The sequence below is a fragment of the Xyrauchen texanus genome, chromosome 1, assembly GCF_025860055.1.
Source record: "Xyrauchen texanus isolate HMW12.3.18 chromosome 1, RBS_HiC_50CHRs, whole genome shotgun sequence".
Taxonomy (NCBI): domain Eukaryota; kingdom Metazoa; phylum Chordata; class Actinopteri; order Cypriniformes; family Catostomidae; genus Xyrauchen; species Xyrauchen texanus.
In genome coordinates, this window is record NC_068276.1 from 34,258,499 (window position 1) to 34,277,095 (window position 18,597).

The following is an 18,597-nucleotide window of genomic DNA, read 5'->3' on the forward strand; positions in this document are numbered from 1 at the left end:
ACTTTTTTTCGGATTAACTCATCTCTTTTTTATATCCACCTATCTTATATATTGGTTGATCAAGCTTTTAATACCGATGCAATCACCGCTGATAATAAACAAAAAACAAAGTAAATGTGCGCATTTTAAACAGAAACAACTTGAACGCCAGAGACAGCACACAAACAAACAATGCCATCTGAGTCTCTACCTGAGTTTCTACTTGCTGTTCATCTGCACTACAGCGGTATTTTCCACATTCTTTGCCTCTATGACTGGATCCTTAAAACCTAGAACTCAACCAGAGTCTGTAAGAAATGATCAAATACTAAGCATTTCCCCCCAGAAAATACACCTGTATAAATTTGGATACGGACAATTCATCATTCACCGCTCCTTTTTAATCTTTGATTCAAGGCGCACTTGTCGCACAACAATATGTCACTCCAACCGCATTAAAGTAAACAAATCTTGTGCGGTATCATACCTTTTCCTCCTGGTACTGCTGGCGGGAGATGTGCAGCTCAATCCAGGCCCAGGCCTTGTGGGTGCATCTGTGAGTGCACCTGTTGACGGCGCGACGGGCCTTCTTCCACCCCAGTGAGTGGAGTTTCTTGCCCTGGGTGACACCGGTTCGACCGGCTCCATGCTACCCGGAGTGCCCGCAGATTTCCGGTCTCTGTCCACCGGCGAGGACGGGGCCTGGCGCGGGGACCTGAACGTGCAGTTCCGTGACGCTGGAGGGATGTGGGAACAGGCGGAGAGGCCGACTGGCTCGATTGAAGGGTTGACTGTGGCCGGCACGACGGTGGATAACAAACTGGCCTTTCCGAGTGCCCTGAACCGCTCAGCTAACAGTGCTGACCGGCGAAGAAGAATCGTCACCGACAAAGTAAGATCACTCTAAACACAAGCATTGACTAAACAGAGACAAACTTTATTCTTTCAGACTGTAAATCATGGCAGAGTGGTCTGGGATTCCACTGTAAAGCCTAAAGGTATTTTAGGAGGTAATTTAAATATCAGAAGCCTATTTCCCAAGCAAGATGAGATCAGAATATTGTTGTCTGTGTCCAACATCGATTTTCTATGTATTAGCGAAACTTGGCTGCATGATAAAATTCCAACTAGCATAATTGATGTTCCGGGGTATACATGTTTTAGAAGAGACCGAACTGTGGGAAGGGGTGGGGGTGTACTGATATATATTAAGGACACATTTAATGCAAAGCAAATGTATCCAACTGCTGATATGTCAACTGAATGTTAATGCATTAATGTAATATTGTCGCAAAATATGCAATTTCAGATTTTAGTGGTGTATATAATCCTCCCTCAGCACGCACTACAACGCTCTGTGAAAACTTGGATGCGATGTTTAAAAATTTTAAGCACAAGAACGAGGTGCTTGTCTTTGGTGATTTTAATATAAATTGGATAGACAAACACTGCAGGAAAAAACTGAAAAATCTTGCATCCAAACATAATTTTATTCAAATGATTGAAACCCCTACGCGTATTACCAGGAAGACTCAAACACTGATAGATTTAGTCTTCGCTAATAAACCTGATAGAATCATAAAAACATATAATTTAGTCACTGGTCTATCTGATCATAATATGATTTTAATTGCAAGAAAACTGACAAAGAAAAGAATGACTAGATTTTTAAATCCAAATAGGAACTTATTTAAATTTGAAATCGCTCGTAAAAAGCAGACTGAATTTGAAAATGAGTTAAAGAGTGTTAACTGGGATGAGCTTCAACAATATGATCAAATAAACGATTACTGTAATAAACTTATGTCTACCAATATCTGAGTCCTCTACAATTTGGATTCAGGAACAACCACTCCACAGAATCCGCAATCTGTCTATTAACTGAAAATATCAAACAATCACTTGACCAGGGAAATGTAGCTGGTGCTGTATTTCTAGATTTAAAGAAAGCATTCGATACAGTAAATCACAACATATTAATTTCAAAATTAGCCAAGTTCAATATATCCAAAAAATTATTGTCCTGGTTTGAATCATATCTAAAGGGCCGTGAACAGTGTGTTGTGATTAATAGTGTGAGATCCACTTTTCTTAAAATTAAAACAGGCATTCCTCAGGGCACGGTCTTGGGACCCATACTCTTCAGTTTATATATTAATGACTTGCCGGATGTAGTATGTCCAGATATCAAAAAAACAAACTCTGTCTCCTTTTCTATTCAAAAACTACCCCCAACACAACTCTTGAACATAAAAATTAATGGTGAATTTATTGAACAAGTACCTGAAGTGAAGTATCTTGGAATAAACATAGATTATCAGTTGAATTTTAAAAGTCATATCAAGAAAATTTGTAAAACCTAGGGCCAATTTGAGCTGTTTTATGTTGATAAGAAACTGTCTGACTCTTGACTTTGCTTTTACTTTTTTAAATTCTATGATTCTTTCACATATATCTTATGGCTTAACCACATGGTCTCAAGCTCATCAGTCATCAGTCAAAACTATAGAGTGTCTTTACAACAGAGCCTTGAAAGTTTTAGACAAGAAGAGAATAAGGTACCATCACTGCCAAATTCAAAGTAAATATAAGATTTTAAGTTTTGTTAATTTTATTTCTCTGCATCTGGTTAAACTGGTTTTCAAATGTTTAAGTGATGCTGCTCCACTACCGCTTTGCAACATAATAACAAGACAGCAAAGTATTAGACCAGCCAGATCTGTTTTTAAAGTCAACTGTAACATCCCTTTCTGTAGAACATCATTTGCTCAGGCTGCTGTTTCAGTGAAAGGGGCAAAATTATGGAATTCTCTGCCAGACCATCTGAAATGTATCCCGACATTAGACATCTTCAAAAAAAACAAAAACAAATTGTGGTTACTTCAGGAACAGTGTTGCTCTCATATTTAGACTTTTTGAATTTGCCCTTTCTGTATACTATTTTTTAATCCTACTTTATTATTTTCCATTGCACTACATTTTTATATTTGTATTATATTTAACCAAAAAGCCCTTCTAGGGACAAGTGTTGCAAATTAGCTATACATTTTACATTACATTTACATTTATGCATTTGGCAGACGCTTTTATCCAAAGCGACTTACAGTGCAATTATTACAGGGACAATCCCCCCAGAACAACCTGGAGTTAAGTGCCTTGCTCAAGGACACAATGGTGGTGGCCATGGTGTTAGAACCTGTGACCTTCTGATTAACAGCCCTGTGCTTTAGCCACTACACCACCACCTAAAAACATTATGATACATGCATCAGATTACTGTCAAAGTTTATCTATGTTATTTGTATCTGTCCCAATCTAAATAAACTTAAATAAATAAATAAATGAAGCGCAGAATCTTGTTCCGCTTTTATCAGGGAACAGGGGTTCTATCGGGAAGACACGCAGGCTTGAGTGAAGTTTAAGATGCCATTTATTTGATAAATGTAAAACAGAAAGCAGAGTCTCTCTATTTGGCTTAGGCCCTGTCCGGCGGTCCGAGGGAGTTGTGCCCGGAACCGTCATGTCCTGCTGGAGATAGGAGGCAGGGGCGAGGAGCCTACCCCCAAAAAGAGAGAAAGTAGTATACTACCCACAAAAGAGATGATCCTGTTTGGTTCGAACCAGGTCTTGTGTTTTTCCATTCTGGAGAAGGAAAAAATAGAGCTGTGAGCATCAGAATTGACATTAAATTTATGATATCTCTGGTATGATTGTGTTATGCCTTTGCAATGGGAAAGCAGTTTTTTTTATTTTTTTTATTTTTTTTATTTTTTCCCCTCGAGTTTGATTTCGTCCCTGTGCATTTCCTCTTTGTCCTCGAGTGTGATTTTGGGCACTCCGTCAAGAGCCCCTGGTTGAGCAGAATCTTTGCTTTAGGCCAGAATTACTGTACAGTGTCTTTGTTGAAAGGAACGACATTTGATATGAAAACCCTCCGGCAAGGAAAAAGTTGTTAGAGGCATCTTTGCCGAAGGGGACAACGTGTGTAGAGCCATACGATAATGGCAACGTTGCGTGCAGTCCCTTTGTTGAAAGACATTTGATATGAAAACCCTCTGGCAAGGGAAAGTTGTTTGAGGTATCTTTGCCGAAGGGGACAACGTGTGTAGAGCCATATGATAATGGCGACGTTGCGTGCAGTCCCTTCGTTGAAAGAAAACAACTTTGATGTGAAAAATCTTCCGGCGAGGGAAAAGGTGTTTGATGGTTATCTTTGCCAAAGTGAACAGCATGCATAACGCCATACGATAATGGCAATGTTGTCGTGCAATAACTTGTTGAAAGATATCTTGTTATGGTTCGAGCTTTCCAGCGAGGGCGGCTGGCATAATTATGTGCTATCCTTGCGAATGGTGGGCTTGCTTGAATTTAATCATTGTGTAGGTAAGGATGAGCTGGGGAAGAGCCACCAACCACCACCAGATATGCATGAGAACTTATGGCTGGTGGGGAGTTGAGCTTGTTTGATGATTTGGGTCAAGTTTACTATTTCAGGTACGATGGGGGAGAGCAGCGGCCAAGCATCTACATTGTAGATCCCAGTATACCTCGAAGGGTGCCCGTAGAAGCTGGTCTGTGGAACTCCTGCGAAGCGAGGGAGGGGGACAGAGACTACTTTGAAAAACCCAGGACTGTGTCTGGCTGGGATGATGAAGTTACAGGAAATGCTCTGCCATGTCAGACGTCTCATAGGGGACATGATGGTTCGAGGAGGGCCAGCCTTTATTGATTTTAGTGACGACTGCGGAATTGTCGCATGACTACGATGCAATTGCTTTTCTGGAGGGAACCCGTATGACGCTGGCCGTGACGATTGGTGTGGAATAAGAAAGGCCTCTTTTAAACTTCTCTTGTAGATGTAGCTTGCGGTGTCATCGCGAAATGAGGCTGCAGTGGTTCTGGGAATGTATTTCCTATTTCTGTACTCAAACATATATTTTGCCCCATATAGGGTAAAGAACTATTTCATTGGAGGGTAGAGGGGAAGGTTGTTTGCTGGACGATATGATGAAGTGCTGTATGAATGGCGTTGAAGGATTTGAAGCTTGGGTCTCTGTGTCATTTCTTTCTTCCCTCCGCTAAGCCGCATCGAGACGGGGATTGTAGATCAAGATCATTAATTAAATACATTAGATTATGAAATATCTAACAATGGGATTACTTTCGAAGAGAGCCTCTGCAGTGTAGGAAGCTATATTGAAGAAAGTATAATTCTGGCCATTCCCCTGTGAACCATGGTCCTAGACGGCAACCCCTGAATCCTATGGAGGGAGCCATGTCCGAGAATAGGGGCGTATCGTTCTCGGCAGTCATCGTCGATTGGTGGGTAGGAGAGGCTGTCTATGGAATGAGCTAGTGTGAGGAGGCGGGAAACGAAGGAGTGGCCTTGAGGAATGATAAGCATTGCAAAATTGAGGTGGCCTGATAGGGCTGGAGATTGCTTTAGGAGACCCAAACTGACCAGAGAACGATGTGCAGATAGACCTGATCCTGTCATTTATCCTGTTTCTTTAGGGGGGAAGCTTGCATGGTTAGAGAATAGTGTGTGATGTCTAGAAATTCTAGAGACGTGCTCGTTGTGGGGGGTTTTTTCTCTCTCGTTAAATGGCTGTATTCACTGGCCCCCTTGGAGTATGGACACAGTAGTAGTATCTTCAGTAGTAGTTTTTTCTCTCCCCCCTCTTATTCCTCAAGCTGGAGCAAATATGGTGAGAAGATAATGTCTCAGCTTCAAGAGAGTTTTGTTGTTGGCTGTAAAGGAACATAAGAGTCTTCATGTACTCCCAGCATAGAGCTCTGAAGATGCAGTGGACAGTTTAGTTTTGAAGGAAGTGTGCCCCAAAACATACAAAATGGGTGTATGTATGTGCAAATCATTTTGCACAAGACTGCTTTGTGAATGTATGTTAATATGAACCGGGATCTTCCACTGTTCATGTCCCACCTTTACGACCTGAAGATGCAGTATCGCACTTTATATTTTGTGAATATTTGCAAATCTCCTTCTGAATGTGCTTGATAGCTGATTCGACGGTTGATGTGCTAAGTTACCATTGTCTCTGATAGTATTCCGGAGACCAGATACACACATGCACGCCTATACATGTATGGCTGAATTCCGGCATTTACGCCGTCAATCATATTGGTTCTGATTAGTTGTTGTTGTAGTGGTCTGACCACGATGAGTGAATGATTTGTGAAGACATGCCAATTAATTTCTGCACTTTGATGATGCCTGAATGATAATAAAATGCAAGTATGCCATGAGATGGGAATTACTCGCTGTATGACCTGATCATAGCAAAATGCCTTATGCTGGTGATAGATAATCTGATGAATAAGGGGAATCGGTGCGGAGCATACCGCTAGGTGTCAGAGGCGCGCCGCAACGGTGGTGCTAGCGATGAGAACATGGAAGTACGTCTGGAGTAAGAAAATGCTGCGTTTTTTTGGATCGCATAAATGCGCCCTTGGAGGCGCTCTGGGAACCTCATTCGAAATGTTGTACCAAACGAAAAACAATTCTTTCACAAGGCTTTGGTGAAGGCTATATTAACCCATTGATACGTATTTGTTCGCACTTGGGAGTGATGTCACTCTGCTTATGTTTAATATAATTGCATTCTGATATATACATGCATGTATACATACATACAGATTATACGTCTTTTCGAAGGTTTAAGTGTTCGACATTGGTATCCGATCTCTGTTGCATGATAGCAATCCTCCAGAAACAGCAATTTGTTTATTTGTGTCGGAAGTACAAATGAAAACATGCATCAAAACGGGACATACCTTATTATGAAATCGCCAGATGAATCCAGTTCAGCCTGCTTGGGTCAATTGTCCGTGACAGACTTCATTCTATAATGTCCAGTAGCACTTTTGTACATAATTATAAATCTTGATATGTTCTCCATTGTTTACATGAGATCTCACCTGGAAGAATTACACTTCATCGTTGTTCTTCTTTTTATTCTTCTTTCTTTTTGTGACAGACTATGCAATCTGAGCAGCATTCCTGTTGTAAAACTGTATATTATATTTAGGGCCCAAGCACAAAGTGCGTAGGACCCTATTGTTTTCGTTAGGATTATTATTATTATTATTATTATTATTTTTTTTTTTACGACTATTGGGGCACTTTTGGGGCTCTTAACATGCTCAAAAACTCTTGAAACTTTGCACACGGGTCAGAACCCGCGGCCATCAGGGCCGGGCTGAAGCTGGTACCCGGGCGTGGCAGGGGGGCTCGACAGCACCCCCTGGAACAGGGTCCGAAAACTTGGTCTATAACTCAAACACGCTTGCATGTAATAATATGAAACTCGGTGCACATATAGATCTCATCGTTTCATATATCCTTCATACTTTTACTTTTTACCCCAGACCAACAGGAAACCGTCTATTTAGGGTTGTTTGAAAAACGCACGCAATGGAATTTGGAATACTCCTCCCAGAGAATTCCACCAATCGCCACCAAACTCGGTCAGCATGATGTCAAGACATTGAGCATGAAAACTTGCCGGCAGATTTTTGATATCTCTAACGGTTTGGCCGTGGCGAGGAAACTAAATGATGGCGCGAAAAGAGAAACAGGAAGTGTGTTATAACTTCTGCATACATTAATTGATCTCCATGAAACCGCAGCAGCGTGATCGCTGGAAGAAGCCGATCGCATGGATGTGACTATTGTCAGTCAAAGTTATAGCGCCACCAACTGGCAGAAGGAAGTGTGTCACTTTCAAAATGCTTTGAAATCACCCACTTATTTTTACCCGATTTACTTAAAACTTTAGGTGTATAATGTAAACACACGGCAGATGTAGACATGTGAAAGGATTATTGATATCTTCGATACTGTCGCCGCGGCAACGCTTCAAACTCGAATATTCTTTTTGATGCTTTTGAGACTCTTAGCATACTTGAAATTGCATGAAACTCGACAGACACATCACATTTATTAGCCAGTACACATGTGCAAAGTTTCAGAAATGGGCGTGGTGCAGGGGCTCAGTAGCGCCACCTTTTGACAAAAGTGGGGGGGTTGCTTTACACTTTGACCCACAGTCACACAACTCAGGAATTATATTGTTCTCATCGAGCCGGACAACTTTCTAATTTACAGTCATTAGCTCAGACCAACAGAAAGTCAGATATTGTGGTTTGAATGTGGATGTTTTGGAGAATTTTCTCTCACTCTCTCACTGACCCTACGTCTCTCTGTGTCTGGGGGGAGGGTGCTGATTTTGCTGAGGAGTGAAAATGCTTTTATTTTTGTTTTTCAAGGTTTTGGGGCTCTTAACGTGCTCGAAAACTCTTGAAACTTTGCACACGGGTCGGAACCCGCGGCCATCAGGGTCGGACCGAAGATGGTACCCGGGCGTGGCAGGGGGGCTCGACAGCGCCCCTGGAATGGGATTCGAACACTTGTCCATATATCAAACATGCTTGCATGTAATGATATGAAACTCGGTACACTTGTAGGTCTCGTCGGGCCGAACAACTTTCGTGCTCTAAGTTTTACGCCAGCCCAACAGGAAGTCGGCTATTATGGGTTGTTTGGAAACACGTGCTCTGGAATTATATATATTCCTCCTAGAGAATGAATCCAATCGCCACCAAACTCGGTCGGCATGAAGTCAAGACATTGAGGATGCTACATTCGGACGGATTTTTGATATCTCGAACGGTTTGGCCGTGGCGAGGAAATTGATTTATGACTAAAAATGGACACATGAAGTGTGTTATAACTTAGTTAGTTCTATCTACAGTTACAAAACTCGGCGTGTATATTGTTCTCGTCGAGCCGAACAACTTTCTAATTTACAGTCATTAGCTCCGACCAACAGAAAGTCAGATATTGTGGTTTGAATGTGGATTTCTTAAAATTTTTCTCTTTCTGAGTGACCCCTCCTCCTCCCTTTCTGTGTTTTTTCTCTCAGTGTCTCTCTGTCTGACAGACAGAATGGGCCTGCCAAATTTTTTTTGTGTGTGTGTGTGTGTGTGGGGAGGGAGGGGGGGTTCTCTGTTGGGTTTAGATTTGCTTTTTGATTGTTTGATTGTTTTTCAAGGTTTCTGGGACTTTGGGGCCCTTAACATGCTCGAAAACTCTTGAAACTTTGCACACAGGTCAGAACCCGCGGCCATCAGGGCCGGGCTGAATCTGGTACCCGGGCGTGGCAGGGGGCTCGATAGCGACACCTGGAATGGGATTCAAACACTTGTCCATATATCAAACATGCTTGCATGTAATAATATGAAACTCGGAACACTTCTAGATCTCGTCGGGCCGAACAACTTTCTAATTTACAGTCATTAGGTCAGACCAACAGAAAGTCAGATATTTTGGTTTGAATGTGGAACACATTTCAAATTAACTTTGAAGCTCCAAAAAGCACATCAAAAGTAACATAAAAGAAGGGAGTGTGTTATAACTTCTGCATACATTAACTGATCTCGATGAAACTTCAGCAGTGTGTTTGCGGAAGAGGCCGGTCGCATGGATGTGACTACTGTGAGTCAAAGTTATAGCGCCACCAACTGGCAGAAGGAAGTGTGTCACTTTCAAAATGCTTTGAAATCACCCTCTTATGTCTCAAGTGAACAAACAGACCAACAGAAAATCAGATATTTTGGTTTGAATGTGGAACACATTTCAAATTAACTTTGAAGCTCCAAAAGCACATCAAAAGTAACATAAAAGAAGGGAGTGTGTTATAACTTCTGCATACATTAACTGATCTCGATGAAACTTCAGCAGTGTGTTTGCGGGAAGAGGCCGGTCGCATGGATGTGACTACTGTGAGTCAAAGTTATAGCGCCACCAACTGGCAGAAGGAAGTGTGTCACTTTCAAAATGCTTTGAAATCACCCTCTTATGTCTCAAGTGAACAAACAGACCAACAGAAAATCAGATATTTTGGTTTGAATGTGGAACACATTGCAAATGAACTTTGAAGCTCCAAAAAGCACATAAAGGCAGCATAAAAGCAAGGAAGTGTGTTATAACTTCTGCATACATTAACTGATCTCGATGAAACTTCAGCAGTGTGTGACATGGATGTGACTATTGTGAGACAAAGTTATAGCGCCACCAACTGGCAGAAGGGAGTGTGTCACTTTCAAAATGCTTTTAAATCACCCTCTTATGTCTCAAGTGAACAAACAGACCAACAGAAAGTCAGATATTTTGGTTTGAATGTGGAACACATTGCAAATGAACTTTGAAGCTCCAAAAAGCACATAAAGGCAGCATAAAAGCAAGGAAGTGTGTTATAACTTCTGCATACATTAACTGATCTCGATGAAACTTCAGCAGTGCGTAAATTATAATTACATTAATAAACCTGAACAGAGACCTCCGGATAAATACTGGCCTTCTGGATTAACACGTTTAAGTGCTGCAAAAGATATTGACCTATGACATCAAAAATTATTCTACATTTGAATTACCTCATAGATGTGACTATTGTGGTTCACGGTCCTAGGCACTGTCCCTGTCTCAAATGGCACACTTCATATGAATTTTCAGTCTTGTGTACTTATTTCGTGTGTCCATTAACTCCATGAGACCGTAGGGTGTCTCATTTTTCATTTTAGGTATCGGAAGGGTGCTCACGCATACTTTGTGGTTGATATGTGCCCTCCATGCGAACTTTTGCAGAGCCCACGCTGATGCGAGCTCTACAGCACACGTCTTCTCGACGGTCAAAGCGAGGTTACGTTATTGCCCATCGTGCACAGCGACCCTAAAGGCACGGGGGTGGCGGTGCCACCGGCTTGGGCCCGCCATCGCTGCTCGCAGCTATATTATATACTGAAGTCTTCTAAACAGAATGAGCCCATCTCAGTCACATTTTCTTTTTTTTTTTTTTTTTTTTTTTTAATGGTGTAGTTTTCTAGCTTTAAAAATAAAAACATACATTAATTCTGAAACTTGGGAAATAAAGCCCAAAGTGTCTTTCAAAAGATACTACTACTGTGTCCATACTCCAAGGGGGCCAGTGAATACAGCCATTTAAGTTGGGTATGTCATTTGCATGGTTTGTGCTCAAAAAAACGGTAAGTGACAAGTGAATGAACCTTGACCGAGCTGCCCTCATGAGATTACGCGATTGCCTGCCACTACAATAAGAGTGAATGCGCTGTTGACGTGAAATACTGGCTTTTGATATTGATGTGAATGCGTTAAAATGAACAGGTAGCGTTGCAACTTTGTGATGAACAGGTAGCATGGCAACGGAAGGCCTAGACCAATGACTAAAGAATCTGAGTGCATTTGATGGATATGATAATGACTTAGCTTATTTCTGATGGAAGCCGGCTGCTGCCGGAGCCGATGATTTTGCCGAATTCGCGTGGAGTGTGCTCCTTCCGTGCCGGGTCGTGCAGTTCGATTGAGAGAGATCTCCTAAATGAATGAGATATGGGTCAAGATCCGGGTTTGCTGGTTGTTTACTCCCCATGGGTTTGATGTTGGCAGAAGTTGAGATGAAGTGACAACGTCGTTGGAAAGGCAAGGCGGGCTTCCAGAGATGTTCTTTGCACTGATTCTCCTGTGGCCTGGAGAGGTTGAAACGTGTCTAATTGCCAGTGTTTAGCACACTGAAACAGCAATGTGATAGATTGTGAGCAGACTTATAAAGCAATGGCTTACATGCGATTGGCTAGGAATTACCCAGCTAATGATGTGATGATATACAGCTGCTAGTCTTCCCGCTAGAACTACGCTGCGCTTCCATTTACAGTTAAGTAACCCAAGACGTTCCCTGTTAAAAAGCTACACTTTGATGCTGTGCTGACTTAGCGCTTTGGGAACGAGAATACCCACGCCACCGCACTGTGGATGTCCGGACCACTTACGGTTGTGTAGAGTGCTCACAAGAGCGTGAGAGGTCTCAGACATTAGCTTGTGATGTTGACTCAAGGACATAAGAGCCCGGAGTGGCATGAACATCCAAACTATAAAATCATATACATGCGTGCGGAGAGGACCAGCCTGCCGCAGCACAAACATGCTGCAGAGGGACACCTCTAGCCATGGCATTAGAGGAGGCGACCCCTCTGGTAGAGTGAGCCCTGATACCTACTGGCGAAGCTTGATCTCGCGCCTCGTAGGCCAGGGAAATAGCATCCCTCACCCAATGTGACATAGTCTGCTTGGTGGTGGCCGCCCCCCTGTTGCGGCCCCCATGGCAAACGAATAGTTGCCCTGACTTACGCCACTGGCTAGTGTGGTGGACATAAGTCTGAAGGGCATGGACTGGACAAAGTCTGTGAAGTCTTTCCTGCTCCAGAGTTGTAAACGGCGGAGAGCAGAAGGATTCGAGAGTAACCGGATGTACAGTCGAGAAAGGAACCTTAGGCAGGTAGTCAGGCTTATGTGCAAAATTGCTTTAGCCATTCCTAAGCAGGATGGCAAGACAGACAGAGCCTGTAGATCCCCAATTCTTTTTAGAGAAGTAATTGCCATAAGAAAAACCATCTTGAGAGTCAGAAGTTTATCAGACGCTCTAGAGGTTCTAAGGGGGTCTCAATCAGACCCTCAAGGACTATTGCTAGGTCCTAGCAGAAGGTCTCTGTCGCATGGCTCCACAAAGAAAGCGAGCGAGCAGAGGATGTCTCCCAATGACACCCCGTCAATCAAGGCGTGGCAAGCCGATAGAGCGGCCTTTCCTGCAGAAAGTCCAGAACTGAATCAATCTGGCAGTTAACTGAATCTGCATTATGTGCACTGCACCATCTTTCAAAGACACCCCATTTATTGTCGTAACTTCTAGTAGAGGGAGCCCTAGCACTTAGAATGGTCTCGATAACTTCAGGTGAAAACCCAGTGTCCCTCAGTTGGTACCCTTCAGGGGCCAAACATGAAGGTTCCACAGCTCGGGCTGGGGATGAAATATTTTCCCCTGCGCTTGAGACAGAAGGTCCCTCCTGTTCGGAATCGCCCAAGGCAAGCCGTCGAGGAGAGACATTATGTCTGAGAACCATACCCTGTTCGGCCAGCGTGGCACTATCAGTAAGATGCAAGACCCTTGCTGGCGAAAGCATACAGGCGCATTCTGGGCCATGTATGTGCCATTGCGTCCAGACCCAGGGGGGAGAAGTAGTGGGGACATTGCGCTGTCTGTTGGGAGGCGAAGAGGTCCACTTCTGCTCTTGTAAAATCTCAACCAAATTTGTTCCACTACCTCGGGTTGGAGTTTCCACTCCCCCGTCGGTATTTTCTGTCTTGACAGTAAATCTGCTCCCATTCAGGCATCCAGGGATATAAGCTGCTCTAATTAACAGGAGCTTGACCTGGGCCCAAAGGAGAATCTGCCATGCCAGTCTGTTCAGCTGGCGTGAACGTAGCCCTCCTTGATGGTTTATGTAAGAGACTACCACTGTGTTGTCCACCCGCACCAAGATATGGCAGCCTCTGGAGGAAGTATTTCAGGGCCAGAAATACAGCCATCAACTCGAGACAGTTAATGTGACAATCGAGCTGACGACCCTCCCATTCCCCTTGAGCTGGATGACGGTCTCATGTGCAGAAGGCCCAAAGGGATCACCAAGGACACAGATGCCATGACACCTAGTATTCGTTGGTACTGACGAACAGTGCAACCTTGGCCTAGCCTGACTTTGCTTAGGGTGTTCTGAATGGACATGATTCGAGCGGGAGACAATTGTGCCAGCATCGTGATCGAATTCCATACAACGCCCAGATAGGTAATTCCCTGAGTGGGAGAGAGAACGCTCTTTTTGACATTGAGTCTCAGACCCAGAGAAACCAGTTGAGCTAAGATGATATCCCTGCACTGTAATGCCAGTTCTTGTGACTGTGCTAGCATCAGCCAGTCGTCTATGCCATTTAGAATGTGGATGCCCCAGAGTCACAAAGGAGCCAATGCTGCATCCATGCATTCCATGAATGTGCGGGGTGATAAGGCTAGACCGAATGGAAGAACCCGATATTGGAAAGCTTCGCCCCCAAAAGCGAACCTCAGGAACTTCCTGTGTTGTGGCAAACTTTCTATATGCAAGTACACGTCCATGAGATCGATAGTGACGAACCAATTGCAATGTTGGATTTGAGACACGACCGTCTTGGCGGTTAGCATCTTGAACTTGATCGCCCTCGGAGCAATTCAAGCCTCGAAGGTCTAAAATCGGACGCAACCCCCCATCCTTCTTGGGAACCAGGAAGTATCTGCTGTAGTAACCTGACTCTCTCTCTGGAAGGGGAACATGTTCTGTGCCCCCTTTGACCAAGAGATTTTGCAGTTCTTTCCACAGTAGACATGCTTGCTCCAGTTTCCCGGTAGTGGGAACCACGCCGTTGAACCACGGAGGACAACGAACAAATTAAATTCAGTAGACTTTTTTTACTGTTCTTAGGACCCACAGAGAAACACCTGGCAGTAGTTTCCACGCTACCAGATTCTCTGAGATGGGTATCGATTCTGACACTTCCTGTTGAGGGGATGTCGAGTGTCCCATGTCCTGGACTACGGCAGGAAGCAATGGAAACCCAACATTTCATTGGAAACCCTTAACTCCCAAAACAGCAGAGGCTGCGGGAATGGAGCTGTTTCGTGGGGATATCCGGATGGTACAGGTGCATGTTTCATGTGACCCGTCCCAAGGGGGGGCTACCCCCACAAGGCTGGGTGCAAAACCATCAGGGTTTTTACTTTATTAGATATAACTGCCCTGAGGTCTTGCTTTGGGGGCTGTTGAGGGCAACAAACCGTCCCCCAGTCTTTAGGAGGATGAACACGATTTGCCACGCTTTGTTTATGAGCCTCCCATCTAAAAGGACCGGGTGGGCTGGGTGGCCGATGGCCCCTCCCCGAGTGCGGCGAGGAAGAATTGCCCGAAGGCTTCCTCGTGACTTTTTGCCTCCTGGAACCTGGTGATAACTACATTCATAGTGTCACCAAATAATCCAGAAGGCGAAACCGGTGCACCGAGACGGAAAACTTTGTCCTAATCTCTGATGCCTGACAGGTTGAGCCATAAGTGTCTCTCAGTGCTGACTAAAGGAGACATAGGCTGGCCAATGGCACGAGCCTTTTGCTTGGTCGCACGGAGAGACAGCTCCGTGGCTTGACGAAGCTCAGAGAAAGCCTCTTCGTCGACCGTGTTGCCCGCACTCAGGTCCTTCAACAGATCAGCCAGGTATGCCTGTAACACAACTAGCCTGAACTGCTGCCTGATAAGCCTTCCCCACAAGTGTGGAGGTGGTCCTGCACAACTTTATGGGGAGAGTGGGTCTCTTTAGCGATGATGCCAAGCCAGGTGAGAGATAACCCGCAAGTGTCTCTTCTACCGACGGCATCAACGAATATCCCCGTGTCTCAGCACCCACGATAGTCAAATATGTCGACGTCGAGGGCACGAAGACACAGGAAGTATAAGGATTCCTCCATGAACGAGAAAGTTCGTCATGGAGTTTATCAAAGAAAGGAAGGGACTGATATAGCGTTCGCCTTTTTTTTTGGCCACCAGACAGAAATCTCTCTTCTAGTTTGGAGCGTTTGGGGGTCTCTTATTCACGTGGCCAATCTAACTGTAGCCTGGTCACTGCCTGAGTAACCACCTTGTGTAATTCCAGCTGCTTTATTATTGTGTGTGGAATGTTCAGAGGTGGGTGCTCAAAGTCCGCAGACTCAAGAGATTCAGCGTCCCCCTCGTGAACCGAAGAGGCGCCGAAGTGCGCTTCAGGCTCACGAGAAGGGTCAGCTGGATCTGGGGCGAGAGCGAGCGATAGGGATGGGCCCGTCTCTCGTTCCTCAGCCAGATCAATGCGAGAGCCCCACGATGAAAGAGTGGGTGCTGGCTCTTGGAAGTAAGCAAGACAATAGCATTGCTCACACCTGCCCGCCCCAACGCAAGAGCAGCATGCTCTTCCCCCAAACATACAAAACAAAACTGATGTTTGTCCTTCTCAGCCATAGAGCGTAAACAAGGGAACACACACCGCTTGTTCTGTCTATCAGTCATTTTCTTTTTTTTTCTTTTTTTTTTAGAGAGAAAAGAGAAAGGTTTCTGTGCACTGCCTAACAAAATCTAATTCCTAAAAGAGGGAAGTAGAAAGTTTCTGACAGGCTCAGAAAGCACACACACACACACACACACACACACACAGAGTGATCTGAAGACAAAAGATCTGATGATGCACCTGTGACGCATCTATTTATAGCCCTGCTAAAGGTGCATCCAATGATTTCACCAGCAGAGGCTATAAATTCTGGTCAATTTCATTGACGTGTTGCACACATATTCACAGCTGGTCACACCTAAAGTTGTTCCCAAAGCGCTAAGTCAAAGTGTAGCTTTTTGACAGGGAAAAACAAAATCCCGATTCTGTTGTTACTATTATTGTACTCCTTCAATAGTTTGAAAACACTGATATTATTGAGCAAATGCTCCTGTCTCATCTAAAATGAATAGTTTTAAAATAGTAAAGGAACCTATTTTAAGAGTGCTAGTGGCTATAAATTCATAAGCGCCTTAAGTCCTAAGCACAATGTCAGTGGGCATGGCTATGAAGTTTTGGTATTTTTGTGCAAGCATGGCACAAGTCTAGGCACAAGTCTAGGCACAAGTCTAGGCACAAGTCGTTCTGGCAAAATGTCATGCACAATATGCTGGTGAGCTTGATCAAGTGCAATTTAATTCAGAAGATCTTCTGTTCTTCAGTTATTGCAGCATCTGCGTCCAGTTATATAGTCCTTACCTGGTCAAGCACCAGCGAAATAAACAAAAACAGCACATTTATAAGAAGTTGGTAGTGTTAATGTTTGTGTTTATAAAATGTTATTCTCAACAGGATTTGTATGTACTCTCTTTTATCTTATAGGGAAAGTATTATTAATAATTTTTATCAAGTGATGCACAAATCATAGCTTTAGATTTCAGTGTTATATTGAACTGACATGACAAATAACGAAGTAAAAGTAATTTCTTTTAATGTGAATGGTTTGCTTAACCCAATCAAAAAGAAAAAAATCTTAAGCAAGATGAAAAAAGAAAATGCACATATTGTATATCTACAAGAGACACATCTGAGTAATATTGAGCATGAAAAATTTTAAAGAATGGGATTCACTATCATACAGGGAATAGGAGAGCAGTTATTATTTTGATATCCCATAAGGTTATTTTTTAAAAGAAATATGAGTATGCTGATAAAGAGGGTCGATTTATTTTTGTTCATGGAATGATGAATGGAACATATGTTACTTTATTTTACATTTATGCCCCACCTGGTAGTAATGTTACCTTTTTTCAAAAAGTATTTCAGATTATGTCCTCTGAAACACAAGGTATATTGATTTGTGGAGGTGATTTAAATGTACATTTACAACCTGAGCTTGACTCCTCAAACAAAAAAACAAAGTTTTCTAAACCCATTCTTTGGAAAATTAACACATTGATGAATGATATTGGCATAATTGAAGTATGGAGAGACCTATATCCAAATACTAAGGATTATACACCCCCACACATAATGTCAACACCAGGATAGATAATTACCTTATGTTTAATAGAGCTAGGATCAGGGTGACAAGCTGCGATATTGGAATGATAGAAATCAGTGATCATGCCCCAATCTACTTAACAGAAAACTAGATAACAAAACTAAGGATACTTTGTGGAAATTTAACTTGAATCTTCTTAATGATCCCGCTTTTAAAATATATATTAAAAATGAAATTCATTCTTATTTAGAAATTAATGATAATGAAGAGGTCACAACCCCCATATTGTGGGATGCTGCAAAAGCAGTATTAAGAAGTAAAGTTATAGCACTAGCCTCACTTAGAAAGAAAATTCGACAACAGGAGTTAAAAAAATTACAACATCAATTACATTTATTAGAAAAAGAACATAAGGACAAGCAAACCCCAAAAATACTAGAACAAATGAAAAAAATAAGAAACCGAATTAATATGCTGCATACTCAAGAAATAGAGAAAAAAAATATGTTTTCTATGCAAAAATATTACAAAAATGGATCTAAATTTAGGAAAATATTAGCATGGAAATTAAGAAAACAACAAGCAGATCAAACAATATACAAAGTCAGGGATCCTATTACCAAGACAATACAAACCAAACAAGAGAACATTCAAGAAGATTTAGCCAAATGGAATCTAACTCCTTTTTTAGTTTTAGCTCAAGGATTGAAGCAATTAAAATGAATGTATTGCCAAAATATCTTTACTTATTCCAATGTCTACCTATAGAAATTACCGGAAAACAATTCACAGAATGGGATAAAATGCTTTCATGTTTTATTTGGCAAGGGAAAAAGCCCAGAGTATGCTTTAAAACATTGCAGCTCCCACATGATAAAGGCTCTTATTGATAGAGGCTCTTCCCTCATTAAAAGATTATTATACAGCAGTGCAAATTAGGACAGTGTTATATTGGTGTGACCCACATTATAATAGAAAGAATATTCCTGTACAAACAATATTAGCAGATAATAATTTGCGACAATATATAGATAAGCTAGAAGACCCATGGACAAAGCTTACTTTAAATGTTTGGGCAACTGTGATAAAATAATTTAATTTGTTGGAATACACTTCCATTTTTAAACGGATTCACTCCAAATCA